The sequence below is a fragment of the Ziziphus jujuba genome, chromosome 11 (assembly GCF_031755915.1).
Source record: "Ziziphus jujuba cultivar Dongzao chromosome 11, ASM3175591v1".
NCBI classification, from domain to species: Eukaryota; Viridiplantae; Streptophyta; class Magnoliopsida; order Rosales; family Rhamnaceae; genus Ziziphus; species Ziziphus jujuba.
Genome location: NC_083389.1, coordinates 21,168,552 through 21,192,522, shown reverse-complemented (window position 1 = coordinate 21,192,522; position 23,971 = coordinate 21,168,552).

Sequence of the window (23,971 nt, the reverse complement as noted above, 5' to 3'; positions counted from 1 at the left end):
ATAACTTTCTTAAACTTATTTTTCCAGAAAAATAAATAAATAAAAACTAAAAAGTAATGGTAATTTTCTAAAACAAAAAGTAGAATCAAATTAGGAAACCATAATACTAGCTTTTTGTCTAAGTTGACTTTGACCAATTTTTGACCAAATTGAGCTCCAAATCAGCTTCAATATGCTTTTTAGGATGCCAAATAAGCTGAATATGAAGTCCCACAAGTTTCCCATGCTTGGAAGAGGAAGAAAAATCCAACTCAGTAAAATACAGTAAAGCTAGCACAAAATACAGTAAAAAACAGGCCAAATTTGAAGTTGCCCGTACAACCCCTTTTTGAATGCATTTGAAGCTGGATTGACTTGATTCCATATCCTCTTAGATATATGTATTGAATTCATAAAGAGTTGGAACCATTTCATGCTGCCCGTTGTCCATATTTGCACGAAAACTGCTACCCGGGTCTGTTTCGGCTTCCACCACTTGGATAGTTAGAATAAGCTTTGTATCTTCAAGTATGGACAAGCTCTATTGAGATTGATTACCCCTTGTATAAATGCTTCCAGGTTTTCCTTAAATCTCTTAATTTGAGCTCTTTTGATTGGCCTAGTCTTCATCTGTGTCAGGTTAGCATCCCAGCGGGTTATCGGTTGAGCGGGCTCGGGCGGAATCACATCACTTAGGTACTAATAAAATAAGGACAGCACATGAACTCATGCTCTCACGTATATAACCCTTGTCTAACAACTCACTTACCTACCTTTGTAGTTCCTTTGTCTTCTTAGAATTACTTCTATATTTAGGTCTATTAGGAATTGCAGCTCCTGGAACAAAACCAATTTGATGTTCAATCCCTCGAATAGGTGATAAACTATTAGAAATTTCCTCCGAAAAGACATCATTAAATTTCTGTAGAAAAGAAAAAATAGAACTTGGCAATTCAAGTTCTTCAATGTTAGCTTGATCATTTAAATAAACATCTTTATAAATCATGACCAACAATGGTTTGTTATTCAAAATTTCCTTTTTAGCCTCACCTAATCTCAGATAAAAAAATTTCTTTTTCTTTTCTTTCCTCTCTTTTTCCTTCCCACTCTCAGCCACCACAATTTTGTTCTCACACTCGGGTTTCTCACTATTTTCCACCCTTTGGCTTTTCCATTATTTTTCCACTCAATTTCAATTTTAGAAGACTTACCTGATGAACCAACCTTACCTCCTTTCTTAATTGGTGAAGTCGTGGGTGCCGCACTTGCCTTCTCTGTTAGCTTTTCTGCCTTCCTCCTATGTTGCATTTGAAGTTTGTCTCTAAACACCTTCTTTAGAGTTAATGGCTCAAGCTTGATCTTCTTTCCCATAAATTTAAAAAAATTAGCATTCTCACTTCCATAGTGTATTGTGTCTTTATCAAATTTCTATGGCCTCCCCAATAATATATGGCCAGCAAGCATGGGAAAAACATCACATAAAATAACTTCCACATATTTATCAATGCTGAATTTTACATTGGCTTATTTGTTCACTTTCATCTCACCACTATCATGAAGCCATTGTAATCTATATGGTTCGGGATGTTTAATGGTTGTTAACCTAACTTCTTAACTACCACATTACTAATTACATTAGCACAACTTCCACAATCAATTATCATACTACAAATTTTACCTTGGATTTCACATCGGGTATGGAAGATGTTCTCTTTTTGGATATGATCCTCATCTTTGTAAACGTTAGAACCCTCCTTGCGACCAAGGTTAATTTGGCTTTTGAAGCTTTGAAAGTCTCAGCTTCTCCATATTCTTCAACATCAATTTCTTCCTCATCAAGTTCGGCTTCTCCTTCACTCTCTTCACTTCCGGATTCTAACTCCCCATTGCTTTTAGCACTACAATTCTTCTATTTGGACATTGGTTGGCAATGTGCCCTCATCCCTGGCACTTAAAGTAAACAATATCTCTAGTTCTAGAAGGTTTAGGATCAGATTACCTTCAAACCTTGGTGCTTGTGCAGATTCAGCCTTAACGTCCCTTCTTGGTCGATTGGTGCTCTCATCTCCTTGCTTCGGTTTTATCCTTACTTCATAGGTGGGATTGCTTCTCCAAACACTTTGTCCTTTCGCTATTTGTAACACCTCCAAACTATGAGCTTCTACCCTTCCTCTTGAATTGGTTTTCAATCTTGATGGTAACATGAAGCGTCTCCTCCAATTCTACATATTGATGTAGCTCCACTTGATTAGCTATTTCACGATTTAAACCACCCAAAAACCGTGCCATGGTTGCCTCACGATCCTCATTCATACTTAACCTCATCATGAGCATCTCCATCTCTTTATAGTGGTCCTCCACGATCCTACTTCCTTATGACAGTGATTGAAGTCTTTGGTGCAGTAACCTATGATAATGAGTTGGCACAAATCTCTTCCTCATGGCACCCTTCATTTGTCATTAAATAGTAATCAATTCATCACCAACTCTTCTTTAGGTACTTTACTCATTTGTCCACCATTGGAATGCATAATGTCCAAACTCCAAAGCTGCCAATTTAACTTTCTTAGCCTCGAAAAATTTATGACAATGAAAAATCATCTCCATTCGCTCCTCCCACCATAGGTAGGCTTTCGGATCACTCTTTCCCATGAATGGCGGTATGTCGACCTTAATGTCTCCAAGATCATCTTCTTCTTCTGTAGCTAGTCTCCTATGGGTTGGCCTTACTTGGTAAGCAAATATATCATCGACCCCCTCTTCAAAATCATCTCCAAAATTACATCCTTCAAATTCCTCCCTAGGCCTTCCTCGACCTCCTCGTCCTCCTACTCGGCCTCCATGACATTCTTTCATTGGATTTGATCCGCCTTGAGATATTTCTAACCTATCCATCCTTTGATCTACATGATCAAAGTGAGCATTTATCCATTGAATTTGTTCCAAGACTGCCATCATGTCAATAGGTTCACCTCCACTTCCTGATGTGACTCCTTCCATGCCCGTTCAACCGACTACCCGCTGGGGTACGAGTCCTATACAAATGAAGATGGGGCCAATCACTAGGGAAAAATATAAGACATTTAAGGAAAACTTGGCTGTCTTTATTAATGGAGTTTTTCAATCTCAAGAGAGCCTGACAATACCTGAAGATACAAGATCTATTTTAAGCCTTCAAGTGGTAGAGACCGATACAGACCCCGATAGCTATTTTCGTGCAAATTTGGACTCCATGCAGCAAGGAATGGCTCTAACACTTCATGAACTCAATTAATATCATTAATAGGACATGGAATCCAGCCAAGACAGAATCAAAAGCATCTAAAAAGGACTTGTACAGACAGCCTCTCAATTTGGCCAAAAATGTGCTGTTTTGCCGCTGGCTTTGACTTTTCTTTTTGTTTGACTTATTCCAATCAAGAGACAACGTGTGGGAATCCTTATCAATCATATTTGGCATCCTAAATAGCATATGGAAGCTGATTTGGAGCCCAAACAAGATGGAGATTGGTCAAAGATGCCTTAGTAGTCAAACTAGTCAACTAGTTTCCTAATTTGATTTTGACTTTTCGTTTTAGGAAATTAATCTTTTATTTTTATTTTTATATATTTATTTTCTGGAAAAATAGGTTGAGGAAATTTATTATTTTAGTATTTAAATTGTAAATTAATTAATTTCTAATTCAAAATAAAGAAATTAATTAATCCAAATTAGTTTAGAAAACTAAGAAAAACTAGGCACTTTCTCTACTTTCTTTTTCTCAACATTTTGTGTCCAGTTTTGAATTAAATTTTTTAGGGATTTTGCTTTTTATATTAGCCTATTTAAATGCTTGTTTTCAATGAGAAATCAAGCTTGAATTTTATATAGAAAATTATTTTTGAAATTGAATTCTCTTTGTTCTTTTGAACACCTAAAACACCATTAGTGAATGAGTGTTTTAGGCCTTCCATCACCTATTGTGGCGTCTTCATTATATACCAAGATTTCTAATCACAAGTTGTTTAGGGGTCAAGGTGACCATTAGGACTTAAACATAATTAGATCCGGGCTAATATAATACGGGTTTAGGTGCAGATCGTCCTAGGTTCGTATCATTTGGTATCAGAGACAAATGTTTTTAGGTTTGATCTATCTTTATTTGCTTTATTTGTTTTTGTGTTAATATGCCATTTTAGCATTAGGTTAAGGTTACTTCTATCATCATACACATTCCGCATCTTTAGAAACAAAAAAAAAAATTTCATTCCTAGTCAAATTAGGATTTCTTAGTTTTACCATATTTTTGCTTCCAAGTTTGTTGGTTGTTTTTCATCATTATTCTTGTTAATTTTGGTTTTTGTTTATTTTTCTTTACTGTTTTAGTCTTAAATTATTTGCATTCATATATACCCCCCAAAAAAAAAAAAAGAGAGAGAGTTATGAAAGCATATAGCATAAGAAACCTAAAATTGTGCAATTTGTTTTTGTTTGAAGAGTGGTCTCGGGTTTGGAGAATTTGTAGCTTTAGAATTGCAATTTTTGGTGTTGATCCTTGCTACTGCAGTTATTTATGATCTGTGAGTAAAACAAAAAAATTAAAAATAAAAATAAAAAAGATGAAGGGCTTGCGGAATTTAAAAAACCAAAAAAAAAAAAAAAACTGCACATTTGTTTTTTGTTGAAGGCCACGAATTTGGTGAGATTTTGCTATTGGAATTGATATTTGGTTGCTAATTTTTGTTACTAGATTTGTGTTTGATATTCAGCAAAAAAAAAAAAAAAAAAAGAAGAAAAGCCGAATATAAAAAAAAAATTCGGGTTTGTTGAATTTGGTGTTGAAATTTGAGTTTGGGAATTTGTTTGAGTTGAAGATTTAATTTGTGATATTTTAAGTTGCCGGAGATTTATTTTTACTGCTGGATCTTTGAATTTTGGGTACTAGAATATTGATTAAAATTGGTAAAGGATTTGATACATGAAACTTGAATTATAATAACGACAACCAACACTACTCTTTAATTTTGTTCAAATTGATTCTTGTTTGAGTTTGAATTTCTTTCTCTAAAATTTCATTCTTGGATTATTAATTTCTTACCATCTAGTCCAGTTCTTATTAATTCCAAAAGTTTCTTCTTGATTTGCCTTATTTTGCCTGGAAAAGCAGAAAACTAGGTTTTGTTAATTCATTCGGTATTGCCTTCTTTTCGCTACTGTTTTGTTAATAACTTTAATTAAAACATACCTGTGATCTAATTCCTGTTTTGTGGGTGTTTTAATTAGAACTTTGAGATAATTCATTGAGTGGAAAAAGGGTAAAAGTGTGTGAGCTTAAAAGAGGTTAAAAGCCAAAACTAATGTGAAAACAAGAGTGTCGAACCTTGATCGAGTGAAACACGTGAGGGAGTGATTTTTGGTGAGAATATATTTTATTTTGAATTATTTATACCACCATGGCAGATGCAAGGTTAAGGAGAGGAGATCCACCACTAAGAATAACTGAAGAAGAATCCATAGGATTCCATGGTGATTCCCGTGCTACAGGGAATGGTGAGTAAACGGACACGAGGGCTGTCTTTCATCAAGGTAAACATACCACCTTTCATGGGGAAAAGTGACCCAGAGGCTTACTTGGAATGGGAGGAACGTATGGAGATGATCTTTGACTATCATAACTATTCGGAGGTTAAGAAAGTTAAATTGGCAGCAATGGAGTTTGGACACTATGCATTTCAATGGTGAACCAATGAGCAAAATACCCAAAGGAGAGTTGGTGATGACTTGATTACTACATGGCGACAACTGAAAGGAGCAATGAGGAAGCGATTTGTACCATCACACTATCATAGGTTGCTCCATCAAAGACTTCAATATTTATCTCAAGGAAATAGGTCCGTGGAGGATTACTACAAGGTGATGGAGATGCTTATTATAAGGTTAAGCATGAATAAAGATAGGGAAGCAACCATGACAAGGTTTCTTGGTGGTTTGAATCGTGAAATAGCAAATCAACTAGAATTGCAATAATATGTGGAATTGGAGGAGATGTTGTATGTGGCTATTAAACTTGTGCATCAATTCAAGAGGACGGGTACAAGCTCATGGTTTGGAAGAGCTTCAGGCAGTGGAAGATCAAATCCAAGTGGGTAGAGAAACAATTCTACCTTTGAAAACATCCCAAAGCTGAAAGTTGGAGAAGAAAGTTCAAATTAGCCAAGGAGAGAGACTAGAACCGAATCTGTCCAAGCACACAAAAGTGAAGGTAAATCTGATCCTAAACCTTCAAAGATCTAGAGAAATTATTTGTTTTAAGTGAGGCCAAATCGGATGATAAAGAACTTGGAGGGGATGAGCATGAGGAACCCAAAACACTCCAACCTTCAAGGGCTAACTTGAGCTTAGTTACAAGGAGAGTCCATACTATATACAAAGATGAGGATCAAATTTAAAGAGAAAACATATTCCACACTCGATGCGAAATTCAAGGTAACATATGTAGTATGCTTATAGATAGTGGAAGTTGTGCAAATGTAATTAGTAGCATGGCAGTTGATAAATTAGGCTTAACAAAAATTAAACATCCAAATCCTTATAGATTACAATGGCTTAATGATAGTGGTGAGATGAAAGTGAATAAACAGCCAAAGTAAAATTTAGCATAGATAAATATGTGGATGTTATTTTATGTGATGTTGTGCCTATGCATGTTGGACATATTCTATTAGGTAGACCATGTAAATTTGATAAAGATGCTACCCATTATAGTCGAGAGAATTGTATTATTTTTAGATTTAAAGGTAAAAAGGTCAAGCTGGAGCCATTGACCTCGAAGAAGGCTTTTAGAGACCAACTACAAATGCAACAAAGGAGGGAAGCCAAGAGGCTCAAAGAGAAAGCTAGTATGGCACCAACGGGTTCCACCATCCATTCAAGAGGGAAAAGGTAAGCTTGCTGTCCAAGGTAAGCCCTCTAAAACCCAGGTTGAGTGAAAAAATTATAATAAACCCAAGAGTGCGAAACTTGGAGAAATAGTCGAGTGTGATTAAAAATTCAAAGAAACTGTGAGTGAGAAAGGAAAAGAAAGAAAAGAAAGGAAAAAAAAAATAATTTATTTAAGTTTTGGGGATCTTAATAAAGCCATCTTGAGTAAGAAACCACTGCTGATCATGAATTATAAAGATACTTATTTAAATACGCTTTTGTTGTTTGGAACTTTATCTGCATTGTTTAGAACTTTACTTTGTGGCAATTTAAAAATTAGGAAGAGATTATTTGCTAACTTAAAAAGTGTAATTTTTACCATAATGAGCATGCATTTTTAGATTTTTTTGTGATAGTTTTTGATTCAGGAGATTTGATTTGGTAGCACTTACGAAAGGAAAGGTTTCCAAGACAAAAAAAGTCAAAGCTTATGCTATGCGTGGATGGACCTTTTCAAGTTTTAGAGCAGATTAATGAAAATGCTTACAAACTTAACTTACCGGGTGAGTATAATGTTAGTGCTACATTTATGATTGCTAATTCATCTCCTTTTACTGCAGGTGATGACTTTGATTTGAGGGCAAATCATTTTCAAGAGAAGGGGAATGACATGATTCCGCCCGTGCCCGTTCAACCGACTAACCGCTGGGGTACAAGTTCTATACAAATGAAGATGGGGTCAATCACTAGGGCACAAGTTAAGAGATTTAAGGAAAACTTGGCTGGATTTATTAATGGAGTGATTCAATCTCAAGAGAGCATGACAATACCTGAAGATACAAGACCCATTTTAAGCCTCCAATTGGTGGAGACTGATAGGGACCCGGGTAGCTATTTTTCACCAAATTTGGACTCTGGGCAGCAAGAAATGGTTCTAACACTTCATGAAATCAATGAATATCATTAAGAGGACATGGAATCCAGCCAAGGCAGAATCAAAAGCATCTAAAAAGGAATTGTACGGACAGCTTCTCAATTAGGCCAAAAATGTGTTGTTTTGACGATGGCTTTGACTTTTCCTCTTGTTTGATTTATTCCGATCAAAGGGTAACGTGTGGAAATCCTTATTAATCATATTTATCATCCTACATGGCATATGGAAGCTGATTTGGAGCTCAAACAAGCTGGAGATTGGTTAAAGATACCTTAGTAGTCAAACTAGTTAACTAGTTTCCTACTTTGATTTTGACTTTTCATTTTAGGAAATTTCTTTTATTTTTATTTTTATTTATTTATTTGCCAGAAAAATAAGTTTAGGAAAGTTATTTTTTTATTATTTCACTTGTAAATTGATTAATTCCTAATTCAAAATAAAGGAATTAATTAATCCAAATTAGTTTAGGAAACTAAGAAAAATTAGGCACTTTCCTTTTCTCTACTTTCTTTTTCTCAACACTTTGTGTTTTGCTTTGTATCTTAGCCTATTTAAAGGCTTATTTTCAATGAGAAATCAAGCTTGAATTTTGTACAAAAAATTGTTTTTGAGATTGAATTCTCTTTGTTCTTTTGAACACCTAAAACAACATTAGTGAATGAGTGTTTTAGTTTGACTTATCAATAGGCCTTCCATCACCTATTGTGAGATCTTCATTATATACCAAGTTTTCTAATCACAAGTTGGTTAGGGGTCAAGGTGACCATTAGAACTTGAACATAATTAGATCTGGGCTAATATAATATGGGTTTAGGGGCAGGTCGTCCTAGGTTCGTATTAATTCCCGTTGCTCGAAAGTCAACTTTGAACCCTACGAATTCCTCTTCATTAATTCTAAACGATCCATCTCCTCTTCTCATTCTATAATCTGTCATGTTAGTATAAATAATGCAAAAATCCTTACCAAAATCACTCCCTCACGTGTTTCACTCAAACAAGCTCTCGACACTTGTGTTTATACACTAGTTTCGGCTTTTAACCATCTTTTAAGCTCACTCTCCCTTGCCTTTTTCCACTTAAAGAATTATCTTAAATTTCTAATTAAAACACACACAAACAGCAACTAGATCATAGGTGATGAGAATCCGCCCGAACCCGCACAACTAACAACCTACTAGGGTGCTGACCCGATACTAATGAAGACCAAGCCAATCACTAGAGCTCAAGCTAAAAGATTTAAGAAAAAATCGGTTGCATTTATACAGGGAGTAATTAATTCTCAAAAGGGCTTTACAATACCCAAAGATACAAAGTCCTTTTTAAGCATCCGAGTGGTGGAGGCCGATACGAACCCGGGTAGCTATTTTCGTACTGGCCAATAAGATATGGTTCCAACACTTTATGGACTCAATGAATATCAATAAGAGGTCAGGTAATCAAGCCAATTCAAAATAAAAAGCAAATAAAATGGGCTTGTGCACATAGGAGGAGTTTTGGCCGGTTTTGCTGTATTATTTGCTGGCTTTACTGTATTTCACTGAGGTGACATTTTCTCTTTGTTCCAATCAAGGGCATTCTGTGGGACTCAACAATAATCCTATTTGAGCTTAAATGTATCAAAGACAGCTTAGTTAGAAAAATAGTCAAATAGTTTTCTGATTTGATTTTGACTTTTTGTTTTAGTAAATTAGTCTTTTATTTAGTTTCTATTTATTTATTTGTTGGAAAAATCAACTTAGGAAAGTTATTATTTTATTATTTTCATTGCAAATTAATTAACTCCTAATTCAAACTAAAGAAATTAATAAAGCAAATTTAGATTTGGAAAGGAGAGAGAAAATTCGGCCACATTAGGTTTCCTAATTCTTTTAGCCATTTGGTCTTAATTCTTTAGGGTTTAATGTTTTGTGACTATAGCCTATTTCAGGACTTATTTTTTAGGAAGATCACACCGTCAATAACATTTACAAAATTAATTGTGAGATAGAATTCTCTTTATTCTTCTTGAACATCTAAAACACCATTAGAGATTGAGTGTTTTAGTTTTGACTTATCAATAGGATATCCATCACCTATTGTGGGGTCTTCATTATACTAAGGTTTCTAATCATAGGTTGGTTAGAGCTTAAGGTTTTTTCATAAGAACTTGAACCTAATTAAGATTCGGACTAATATAATACTGGTTGAGGTGCGAATCGACCTAGATTTGTATCATTTGGTATTAGAGCCAAGATTTTGTTCAGGTTTAATATATCTTATTTGCTTTATTTTTGTTTATGTTAATCTAAAATTTTAGTATTAGGTTAAGGTTGCTTCTATCATCATACATGTTCTGCATCTTATAAAAAAAAATAATAATTCATTCATAGCCGAAATTAAGTTCCTTGTTTTACCATATTTTTTTGCTTCCTACTTTGTTGGTTGTTTTCCATCTTTGTTCTTAGTAATTTAGTTTATTATTTATTTTTCTTTGCTTTTTTTGATCTTACATATTTGCCTTCATATATTCAAAAAAAAAAAAAAAGAGAGAGAGAACAAATGTGTTTGTGGCAACATATATGAAATTCATAAATTTTGCAAACTTTGCATTGTGGGTCTTGGGTTTAGTAGTTATTTGGTGGTTGAATTGCAATTTAGTTGTTAATTCTTGCTATTTCAGTTGAGATTATATTTCGTGAGTTAAAAAAAATTGAATATAAAAAAAAAGAAATTGGAAGTCCAGTTTTTGTTGAATTTGGAGTTTGAATTTGCTTGCTGGAAATTTGTTGGTACTGCTGAGGTTTTGCTTATTTATTCAATATTTGGAGTTGCTATGAATTCAATTTTGCTGCTGGATATTTGAATTTTTGGGGGCTAAAATTATTTGGATTAAAATTATTAAAGGATTTTTGTTCAACCAACAACTATCTTATATTTTCGTTCAATTTGATTTTTGTTCATGTTTGAATTTCTTTCTCTAAATTGTATTCTTGAATTCTTAATTTCTTACCATCTGGTCCAGTTCTTATTGATTCCAAAATTTTCTTTGTTAAATTGCCTTATTTTTGCTTAAAATAGCTGGGAGTTAGGTGTTTAAAAATCCACTTGGCATTATTTGCTTTTTGCTTCTGTTTTATTGATAAATTTAATTAAAACATACCTATGATCTAATTTCTGTTTAGTGGGTGTTTCAATTAGAACTTTGAGTAAATTCTTTGGGTTGAAAAAGGCAAGAGTGTGTGAGCTTAAATGCCGAAACTACCGTGCAAACACAAGTGTTGAGACCTTATTTGAGTGAAACATATAAGGGAGTGAATTTAGTGAGGTTCTATTTTATTTTTGTGTTATTCATACTAACATGGCAGATTCAAGGGTGAGAAAAGGAGATCCACCATTAAGAATTAATGAAGAGGAATCCGTAGGATTCAAGGATGATTCCTAAGCTTCGGGAAGTGAAGATGAGCACACGGACATGATGGTAGTCTTGGAGCAATTACAGCGGATGAATGCTCGCTTTGATCACCTAGATCAAAGGATGGACAGGTTGGAACTATCACAAGGTGGGCCGAATTTGAGGCAACAATTCCATGATGGCCGAGGTCGACTTCGAAGTGGTCACGGATGCCATAGGGAGGGTTTTGAAGGAGGAAATTATGGAGATAATTTGGAGAGGGATTTTGAAGACATCTATGCCCTTCAAGGAAGGCAAAACTGTGGGAGGCCAGCAAGGGAGGAGGATGATGATCTTGGAAATATTAAGGTCAACATACCACCTTTCATGGGAAAAAGTGATCCGGAGGCTTACTTAGAATGGGAAGAGCATATGGAGATGATCTTCAATCGTCATAACTATTTGGAGACTAAAAAGGTAAAAGTGGCAGCAATTGAATTTGGACATTATGCACTGCAATGGTGGACAAATGAATAAAATACCCAAAAAAGAGTAGGTGATGAATTGATTACTACGTGGCGACAAATGAAAGGAGCCATGAAGGAGCAATTTGTACCGACTCATTAACATAGGTTGCTACATCACAAACTCCAATCATTATCACAAGGAAGTAGGTCTGTGGATGGTTATGACAAAGATATGGAGATGCTCATGATGAGGTTGAGCATGAATGAAGAAAGGAAAGCAACCATGGCACGGTTCCTAGGCTAACCAATTGGAATTGCAACAATATGTGGAATTAGAAGAGATGTTGCATATGGCTATCAAACTTAAGAATCAATTCAAAAGGAAGGGCATAAATACTAGGCTTGGAGGAGTTTCAAATAGCACGAGATCAAATGTAAGTGCTTGGAGAAGCAATCCCACATTTGAGGCAAGACAAAAGCCAAAACTTGGAGAAGAAAGCACCACATGGCCAAAAAGGGAGTCCAAAACCATATCTGTCCAAGCACACAAAAGTGCAGGTAAATCATATTGTAAACCTTCAAGAACTCGTGAAATTATGTGTTAAGTGCCAGGGATGAAGACACATCACTATCCAATGCCCGAATAGAAGAATACCTTCCACACCCTCGACGTGAAATTCAAGGTAATATTTGTAGTATGATAGTTGATAATGAAAGTTATGCAAATGTAATTAGTAATTTGGTAGTTGATAAATTTGGATTAGCAACCATTAAACATCCAAAACCATATAGATTACAATGGTTTAATGATAGTGATGAAATGAATGTAAATAAACAAGCCAAAGTAAAATTTAGCATTGATAAATATGTGGATGTTGTATTGTGTGATGTTGTTCCTATACATACGGGTCATATTTTGTTGGGTAGGCCATGGAAATTTGATAAGGATACCATACAGTATGGGAGAGAGAATTCCATTGTATTTAAGTTGCAAGAGAAAGAGGTTAAGCTGGAGCCATTAACCTCAACGGAAGTATTTAGAGATCAATTTCAAATGCAACAAAGGAGGGAGGCCAAAAAACTTAAAGAAAAGGCTAGTATGGCACCCACGATTTTAACAATTATTCAAGGGAACAAGGACTTGAAAGAACAACTAGATAAGTGTCCTAAACTCAAATTAGGCCGGAAATAAAGATAGAAAACCGAGAGTGAGGAGAAGCTTGAGAAAACCGAGAGACATAGTGAAAAAGCCGAGAGTGAGGTAAAGAAAATGCAACCCGTGAGTGAGAAAGGAAAAGAGATAAAGGAGAGGAAAAATAAAAAATAAAAAAATTATCTTAGTGTTGAGGATGTTAATAAAGCTATCTTGAGTAAGAAACCATTTCTGGTAATGATTTATAAAGATTTATTTTTAAATGATCAAGCTAATCCCAAAGAATTTGATGATGTCTTTCTGGAGGAAATTCTTAATGGTTTACCATCTATCCAAGGGATTGAACATCAAATTCATTTTCTACCGAGAGCTATAATTCAAAATAGGCCTGCATAAAGAAGTAATCCCGAGAAGACAAAGGAGGTACGAAGGCAGGTAAGTGAGTTGCTTGACAAATGTTACATTCATGAGAGTATGAGTCCATGTGCTATCCCTATTTTGTTACTACCTAAGAAAGATAGTTCATGACGCATTCGTATGAGTCCATGTGCTATCCCATTCTTAGGTTAGATGACATGTTAGATGAATTGCATGGTACATGTACGCTTATAAAAATTGATCTTAGGAGTAGCTATCAGGACAAAAGTATGTATTGTTTTGGTGAGAGCTTTGGAAACATGGCAGCATTATTTAATGCCAAAAGAGTTTATGATTCATACGGATCGTGAATCTTTGAAACACATTAAGGTCAACGGAAGCTCAATCGAAGGCATGCTGAGTAGATTGAGTTCGTTGAAACATTTTCTTATGTCATCCGCTACAAAAAAGATAAGGAAAATGTAGTCGCCGATGCATTATCCCGAAGGTATGTACTGTTCTCTACCTTAGATGCTAGATTGCTTGGATTTGAACAATTAAAAGAACTTTATAAGCATGATAGTGACTTTGGAGAAATATTTAGGACCTGTTCAAAACATGGTTTTAATAAATTTTATAACTTTGAGAGGTATTTATTTAGGGAAAACAAACTTTGTGTGCCTAATTGTAGCATTAGGGAATTGTTAGTGAAGGAAGGTATGGTGGTGGTTTAATGGGTCATTTTGGTGTTTTAAGAACTTTATCCTTGCTGCAAGAACACTTTTATTGGCCTAACATGAGGAGATATGTGGAGAAAATATGTGCTTGAAGTGCCAAAAAGCCAAATCCAAGTTGAAGCAGCACGGTTTGTACTTCCCATTGCCGATTCCTTCTTTTCCTTGGTTGGATTTGTCTATGGATTTTATTCTTGGTCTACCTAGGTCAAGGACAAGTAAGGATTCAATATTTGTTGTTGTTGATAGGTTTTCTAAGATGGCACATTTCATTGCATGTAACAAAACTAATGATGCATCTGATGTTGCTAACTTATTCTTTCAGAAAATTGTTAGGTTGCATGTTATGCCAAGAACAATTGTTTCGGATAGGGATGCTAAGTTTTTAAGTTATTTTTTTAAAACTTTGTGACTAATTTAGGAATTAAACTTCTATTTTCAACTATCTATCACCAACAAACTGATGGACAAACTGAAATGGTTAATAGGACTTTGTCTACATTATTACGGGCTTTAATTAGTAAGAACTTAAGAACATGGTAAGTATGTTTGCCACATTTTGAATTTGCTTATAATATCTCTTTGCATTCAGCCACTAAAATATTCACAATTTGAAATTTTTTATGGTTTTAATCCTTTGACTCCCTTAGCTTTAACACATTTACCTCTAAGTGAACATGCTAATCTAGATGGATAACAAAAAGCTAATTTTGTGAAGCAGATTCATGAAAAGACATAGGGAAATATTCAAAGGAGAACCAAGCAATATGTAACGACTTCTAATCAAGGACAAAAACAAGTTGTCTTTTAACCTAGAGATTTGGATTGGTTAAGAAAGGAGAGGTTTCCCGAACAAAGGAAATCCAAGCTTATGCCGCTTGGAGATGGACCTTTACAAGTTTTGGAGCGGATAAGTAGCAGTGCTTACAAACTAAATTTTCCAATGAGTATAATATTAGTGCTACATTTAATGTCATTGACTTATCTCCTTTTGTTGTAGGTGATGACTTTGATTTGAGGAAAAATCGTTTTCGAGAGGAGTGGCATGATGAGAATACGAACCTGCACAACTGACAACCTGTTAGGTGCTGACCCGATACGGATGAAGATCGGGCCAATCACTAAAGCTCAAGCCAAGAGATTTAAGGATAACCTAGCTGCCTTTATACAAAGATTAATAAATTCTCAAAATGGCTTGACAATACCTGAAGATATAAAGCCTGTTTTTAGCATCCAAGTGGTGAAAGCCAATATGGATCCAAGTAGTTGTTTTTGTGCAAATATAGACTCTGAGCAATAAGAAATGGTTCCAACACTTTATGGACTCAATGAATATCAATAAGAGATTATAGAATCAAGCCAAGGCAGAATCAAAAGCAAAGAAAATGGGCTTGTGCGCATAGGAGGAGTTTAGGCTGGTTTTGCTGTATTATTTGCTGGCTTTACTGTATTTCGCTGAGTTAGCATTTTCTCTTTGTTCTAATCAAGGGAAACGTTTGGGACTCAACAATAATCCTATTTGGCATCCTAAAAGGCATATGAAATCTGATTTGGAGCTAAAATTCGTCATAGAATGGTCGAAGACAACTTCGTTAGAAAGATAGTCAAATAGTTTACTAATTTAATTTTGACTTTTTGTTTTAGAAAATTAGCCTTTTATTTGGTTTCTATTTATTTATTTACTGGACAAATCAACTTAGGAAAGCTATTATTTCATTATTTTTATTGTAAATTAACTAATTCCTAATTTAAAATAAAAAAATTAATTGTGAGATAGATTCTCTTTGTTCTTCTTGAACATCTAAAATACCATTAGAGATTGAGTGTTTTAGTTTTGACTTATCAATAGGATATCCATCATCTATTATGGCATCTTCATTATACTAAGGTTTCTAATTATAGTTTGGTTAGAGGTTAAGGTTTTTTCTATAAGAACTTGAACCTAATTGAGATCCGGGATAATATAATACGGGTTTAGGCGTGAATTAACCTATATTCGTATCATTTGGTATCAGAGCCAAGATTTTGTTCAGGTTTAATATATATTAATTGCTTTATTTTTGTTTGTGTTAATCTGAAATTTTAGCATTAGTTTAAGGTTGCTTCTATCATCATACATGTTCTACATCTTATAAAAAAAATAATAATAATTCATTCATAGCCGAAATTAGGTTCCTTGTTTTACCATATTTTTTTGCTTCCTACTTTGTTGGTTGTTTTCCATCTTTGTTCTTAGTAATTTAGTTTATTATTGATTTTTATTTGCTTTTTTTGATCTTACATATTTGCATTCATATATTCAAAAAATAAAGAAAAAAATAGAGAGAGAAGTGTGTTTGTGGCAACATATACGAAATTCATAAATTTTGCAAACTTTGCATTGTGGGTCTCGGGTTTGGTAGTTATTTGGTGTTGGAATTGCAATTTAGTAGTTAATTATTGCTACTTCAGTTGAGATTATATTTCATGAGTTAAAAAAAAATTGAATATAAAAAAATAAAAGAAATTAGAAGGCCAGTTTTTGTTGAATTTGGAGTTTGAATTTGCTTGCTGGAAATTTGTTGGTACTGCTGAGTTGTTGCTTATTTATTCAATATTTGGAGTTGCTATGAATTCAATTTTGCTGCTGGATATTTGAATTTTGGGGGCTAAAATTATTTGGATTAAAATTACTTAAAGGATTTTTGTTCAACCAACAACTATCTTATATTTTTGTTCAATTTGAGTCTTATTCGTGTTTGAATTTCTTTCTCTAAATTTTATTCTTGAATTCTTAATTTCTTACCATCTGGTCCAGTTCTTATTGATTCCTAAATTTTTTTTGTTAAATTGCCTTATTTTTGCTTAAAATAGCTGAGAATTAGGTGTTTAAAAATTCACTCGACATTGTTTACTTTTTGCTTCCGTTTTATTGATAAATTTAATTGAAACATACTTGTGATCTAATTGCTGTTTAGTGGGTGTTTCAATTAGAACTTTGAGCAAATTCTTTGGATGGAAAAGGACAAGAGTGTGTGAGCTTAAAAGAGGGTCAAAAGCTGAAACTACCGTGCAAACACAAGTATTGAGACCTTATTTGAGTGAAACACGTAAGAGTGTGAATTTGGTGAGGTTCTTCAGTATACCAAATTTTCTAATCACGGGTTGGTTAGAACTTAAGGTATTTTTCTATAAGAACTTGAACTTAATTGAGATTTGAGCTAATATAATACAGATTTAGATGTGAGTCAACCTAGATTCATATCAATAAGTATGCCTTAATTTAACTTATCAATGCAACAGCAACTAAAGCAAACAAATACCGAGTGAACTGACAAAACGTTGTCTCAACCTAACTAATCCAAAACAACATCAAATATCAATGAAATTTTGGAATCAATAAATGCTAGTCCAGAATATAAAGAAACCAAAAATTTAAGGATAAAATATAGAAAAGAGATTCAAACAATGAACAAGAATCAATTAGAACAAAATAAGGAATAGTTGTTGATTGTTGTTCTTGTAATTTAAGTCTTTGTGTCAAATCCCTTACCAATTTTAATCCAAATAATTTTAGCACTCAAAATTCAATTTTCCAGCAACCAAATATTGAATAAATAGACAATAATTCATCAACTCTAACAATTTTCCAGCAAACAAATTCAAACTCCAAACTTCAACCAAAACTGGCCTTTTACAATTTATTTTTTTTAATCTTCAGCTTTTCTTTCTTTTTCTTTTTTTGTTAAAACAAACACTCACAAAATATAAAATCAACTCCAGTAGCAATAATCACACCATAAATTGCAATTCCAAGGCCAAAAACTTCACCAAACCCGAGGCCACACTCCAAACAGAATCAAATTGCATAATTTTTGGGATTTATGCAATATGCTTTCAAATCTCTTCTTTTTTTTTTTTTTTTTTTTTGACCATATGAATGAAAATAATTAAGATTAAAATATCAAAGAAAAAAATCAACAATAAACCAAATTAACAAGAACAATGGTGAAAACAACCAACAAACTAGGAAGCAAAAATACGGTAAAACAAGGAAACCTAATTTGACTAGGAATTTTTTTTTTTTTTTATATATGCAGAACGTGTAGAATAGATGAAACCTTAACTTAATGCTAAAATTATGGATTAACACAAAACAAAATAAAACAAATAAGATAGATCAAACCTGAATAAAATTCAGCTCTACAACCAAATGATACGAACCTAGGTCGACTTGCACCTAAACCAATATTATATTAGCCCAGATCGAAAAATTAAGTTCAAGTTCTTTTAGTCACCTAAACCATTAATTAACCTATGACTAGAAACCTTGGTATATTGAAGATTTCATAATAGGTGATGGATGTCCTATTGATAAGTCAAACTAAAACACTCACTCTTTAATAGTGTTTTAGGTGTTCAAAGAGAACAAAGAGAATTCTTTCTCACAAATTATTTTCTATAAAAATTGTATGATGTATTCTCATTGAAAAATAAGTCCTTAAATAGGCTAAAGTCATAAACAATAAATCCTAAAACAGCTAGGCAAAGTCAGCCATAGAGATTAGGAAACCAAGTGTTGGCCGAATTTTGCCGACTTTCCTTAACTAATTTAGATTACTTAATTCCCTTATTTTGAATTGGGAATTAATTAATTTACAATTGAAATAATAAAATATCAACTTTTTTAAGTTAATTTTTCCAGCAAATAATTCAATAAAAACCAAAATAAAATATAGTTTCCTAAAACAAAAAATCAAACTCAAATTAGGAAACTAGTTGACTAGTTGACAACTAAGGCGTCTTTATCCAATATCTAGCTAGTTTAGGCCTCAAATCAGCTTCCATATGCCATTTAGGATGACAAATAGGATTAATAATGATTCTCATATGTTGCCCCTTGATTGGAATAGGTCAAACTTGCATGAACAACAAAAGAAATCAAAGTCAGCGGCCATTTGGTGATTTTCGGCAACCTAATAGCTTCATGCACAAATGTGGTCCTTGATTACTTTTGCTTCTGCCTTAACTTGATTTCATGGCCTCTTAGTGATGCCAATTGAGTTCATAAGGTGTTGAATCCATTCCTTGCTACCTAGGATCCAAAAATGTACCAAAATAGCTTGTCGGGTCCATTTCCGCCTTTGTAACTTGGATACATAAGACGAGCTTTGGATCTTCGAATAATGTCATGCCCTCTTGAGATTGAATCACTCCTTGGATGAAGCTAACCTGATTGTCTTTGAATTTTCTAGTTTGTGCCCTAGTGATTGGTCCCGAACAGTATAGGTAATCGGTTGTACGGATATGAGCAGATTCTCATCAAAGACATTCCTTGCCACCAAACATAATTCAGCCTTTGAAGCTTTGAGAGTCACAACTTTTTCATGTTCTTCATGCCCAATTTCTTCATCAATAAATTCGGTTTCAGCTTTGGATTCTTCACTTTCAGACTCCAACTCTCCATTGCCCTTCAACACCATAATTCTTCTATTTGGACATTGGTTGGCAATATGTCCTCATCCTTGGCACTTAAAACAAACAATATCTCAGATTCTAGTGGATTTAGGATTAGATTTACCTTCCAACTTGGGTGCTTGAATTCAGCCTTGTATCTCTCCTTGGCTGATCGGAACTCTCACCTTCAAGCTTCAATTTTTGTCTTGAATCAAAGGCGGGATTGCTTCTTCAAACACTTGAACTTGACCTCGCACTTTTAGAAACTCCTCCAAACCATGAGCACATACCCCTCCTCTTGAATTGGTTCTCAATTTTAATGGCCACATGAAGCATCTTTTCCAATTCTACATATTGTTGTAACTCCACTTGGTTGGCTATTTCTTGATTTAAACCTCCCAAAAACCTTGCCATGGCTGCCTCACGGTCCTCATTCATGTTCAACCTCATCATGAGCATCTCCATCTCCTTGTAGTAATCCTCCACGATCCTACTTCTTTGTGATAATGATTGAAACTTTTGATGCAACAACTTATGGTAATGAGTCAGTGCAATCTCTTCCTCACAGCTCCTTTCATTTGTCTCCAAGTGGTAATTAATTCATCATCAACTCTCCTTCGGGTACCTTGCTTGCTCTTCCACCATTGGAGTGCATAATAACCAAATTCCAAAGTGCCTAATTTAACCTTCTTTACCTTGGAATAGTTATGGCAATCAAATATCATCTCCATGCGTTCTTACCATTCTAGGTAAGCCTTCAAATCACTTTTATCTAAAAATGTGGGATATTAACCTTAATGTTTCCAAGATCATCATCCTCATCTTAAGCTTCCCTCCCATGGGTTTTCCTTCCTTGGAGTGCAAAAATATATTCAAACTCCTCGAGATTATCTCCAAAATTACCTCCTTCAAATTCCTCCCTTAAAAGTATGCGGCTCCTCGACCTTGCCTTGACCTTCATGAAATTCTTTCCTTGGGTTTGGAACACCTTGGGAATTCTTAAATCTATCCATCCTTTGATCTAATTGATCAAAATGAGCATTCATCCTTTGCAGTTGCTCCAAAACTGCTATCATGTCGGTAGGTTTACCTCCACTTCCCATAGATTTCGAATCCCCTTTGAATCCCACAGAGTTCTCTTCAATATTTCTTAATGAATCACCTCCTCTTCTTAACCTTGAATCTGTCATGTTCATAAAAATAATGCAAAAATCCTTACCAAATTCACTCCCTCACTTGTTTCACTTAAACAAGGTCTCGACACTCGTGTTTACATACTAGTTTCGACTTTTGACCCTATTTTAATCTCACTCTCTGTTTCTTTTTTCCATTCAAAGAATTATCTCAAAAGTTCTATCAAAACACACTAAAAACAACAATTAGATCACAAGTATGGCCTAATTAAACTTATCAATAAAGTAGCAACAAAAAGCATGCAAATACAGAGTGAATTGATAAAACCTAGTCTAGGCCCTACTAATCAAAAATAAGGTTAAATAATAATGCAATTTTTGGAATCAATAAGGCATAGACCACAATATTAAGAAACCAAAAATTCAAGAATAAAATTTAGAAAATAAATTCAATCAACGAACAAGAATCAATTCGAACAAAATATGGAATAGTTGTTGGTTGTAGTTCTTGTAATTCAACTCTTTGTCTCAATTTCTTTAACCAATTTTAATCCAAACAATTTTTAGCACTCAAAATTCAAATATCCAGCAACGAAATATTGAATAAATAATCAGAAACTCAGCAATTACAATTGTGTTTCCTGAAAACAAACAATCCGCACTAACTATACACCAAAACTGACCTTTATAAAGAATTTTTTTTTTTTATCTTCGATTGTCTTCTTTTTTTTTTTTTTTTGTTTCTATATCATTCATAGAATAAAAAAAACCTCCAGTAGCAACAATCACCACCAAAAACATAAAATTCAATGCCAAAATTCAACAAACCCGATCCAAACTCTCAACAAAGAAACAAATTGCAAAGATTGTAGGTTTATGCAAGATGTTCTCAAAACTCCTTTTTTTTTCTCTTTTTTGAATATATGAATGCAAATAATCAAGATTAAAATATCAAATAAAAATCAACAATAAACCAAATTACTAAGAACAATTATGCAAATCAACCAACAAACTACAAAAAACAAAAATTTGGCTAACAACAAAACAAATTCGACTACGAAGAAAAATTGATTTTTTTTTTTTTTTTTTACAATGTATAACATGAATAAATAGGAAACAACCTTAACCTAATGTTAAAATTGTAGATTAACACAAAAAAAAATAAAGCAAATAAGATAGATCAAACCTAAACAAAATGTGGCTCTGATACCAAATTCGACTTGCTCCTAAACTCGTATTACATTAGTCCGGATCGTAATTAAGTTCAAGTTCTAATAGTCACGTTGACCCCTAATCAACTTGTGATTAGAAACCTTAGTATATGATTAAGATGCCACAATAGGTGATAAATGTTTTATTGATAAGTCAAACTAAAACACTTGGTTTCTATTAAGTGTTTTAAGTGTCAAAGTTAACAAAGAGAATTCTTTCTCAAAAAATAAATATCTATATAAATATCTAAGCTGTCTTCTCATTAAAAAATAAGCCCTTAAATAGGCTAAGGTTTACAAAACAAAAACCCTAAATTACATTAGGAAAACCAACCATAGGTTTAAGAAACATGATGTGGCCAAATTTCCTTTACTTTCCTAGTCTAAGTAGGATTAATTTTCCTTAATTTTGGAATAGGAATTAATTAATTTACAACTAAAATAATAAAGTATCAACCTTCCTAAGGTAATTTTCCAGCAAATAAATATATAAAAATCAAAATAAAATACTAATTTCCTATAACAAAAGTCAAATTTCAGATTAGAAAACTAGTTGACTAGTTTTATAACTAAGTTATCTTTGTCCAATCACCAGCTAGTTTAGACTCCAAATCAGCTCCAATATGCCATTTAGGATGCCAAATAGGATTAATATTGATTCCCATACATTTGCCTTGATTGGAATAAGCAAAACTTGCTTGGAAGATAAGAAACATCCATCTTAATGCCAAATTGGTAATTTTCGGCCAATGGGAAGGCTTGTGCGCTAATATGCTGTTTGGCCACTCTTTCTTATACCTTGAAAAGATTCCATGGCCTCTTTTTGATCCCAATCTCATTCATAAGTTAACAAACTCAACCCTTGCTGCCCGGTGATGCGAATCCACTCGTGCCCGCACAACTAACAACTCGATGGGGTGCTGACCCCGATACGAACGAAGATCAGGCCGATCACTAGGGCTCAAGCTAAGAGGTTTAGGGAAAAAAATTGCTGCCTTTATCCAGGGAGTAATTCATTCTCAAGAGGGCTTGTCCATACCCGAAAATCCAAGACCTGTTTTGAGCATACAAGTGGTGGAAGCCGATACCGACATGGGTAGCAGTTTTGGTGCATTTACGGATTTCGCACAATGGGAAATGGCATCAAATATTCTTGAATTCACTTAATATCACTAATAATTCATCATAACTGGTCATGGCTGAAGCTAAGCTGGTCATTTAAGTGGTGTACGCATGAGAGAGAAATTGGTCGAGTTTTGCTGTATTTTCCGCTGGCCTTACTGTATTTTACTGAGTTGGCTCTTTCTATTTCCTCCAAGCAAGGGCAACGTGTGGGACTCCATAATATTCTTATTTTTCATCCTAAAAAACATATAGAAGCTTATTTGGAGCTCAAATTGGTCAAAGATTGATGAAAGTCAACTTAGTCAAAAAGCTAGTATTCTAGTTTCTTAATTTGATTTTTACTTTTTGTTTTAGGAAATTACATTTACTTTTCATCTTTATTTATTTATTTTCTGGAAAAATAAGTTTAGGAAACTTATTATTTTTATTGTAAATTAATTAATTCCTAATTCAAAATAAGGAAATTAATTAATCCAAATTAGATTAGGAAAGGGTGTGAAATTAGGCAATTTCCTAATTGGGTTCTATGTTGGCCGAAATTTCCTAATTCTTTTAGGGTTTTATTTTATTCATTCAAAGCCTATTTAAAGGCTTATTTTCAATGAGTGATCAAGCTTGAATTTTATACAGAAAATTATTTGTGAGATTGAATTCTCTTTGTTCTTTTGAACACCTAAAACACCATTAATGAATGAGTGTTTTAGTTTGACTTATCAATAAGCCTTCCATCACCTATTGTGGCATCTTCAGTATATACCAAGGTTTCTAATAATAGGTTGTTTAGGAGCAAGGTGACCATTAGAACTTGAACATAATTAGATCTGGGCTAATATAATACGGGTTTAGGGGCAGATCGTCCTAGGTTCGTATCATTTGGTATCATAGCCGAATTTTATTCAGGTTTAGTCTATCTTGTTTGCTTTATTTGTTTTTATGTTACTCTACAACTCTAACATTAGGTTAAGGTTGCTTGTATCATCATACACATTCTGTATATTTAAGAAAAAAAAAATTTCATTCCTAGTCAAATTAGGTTTTCCTTGTTCTACTATATTTTTGCTTCCTTGTTTGTTGGTCGTTTTTCATCAATGTTCTTGTTAATTTTGGATTTTGTTGATTTTTCTTTACTGTTTTAGTCTTAAATATTTTGCATTTATATATTAAAAAAAAA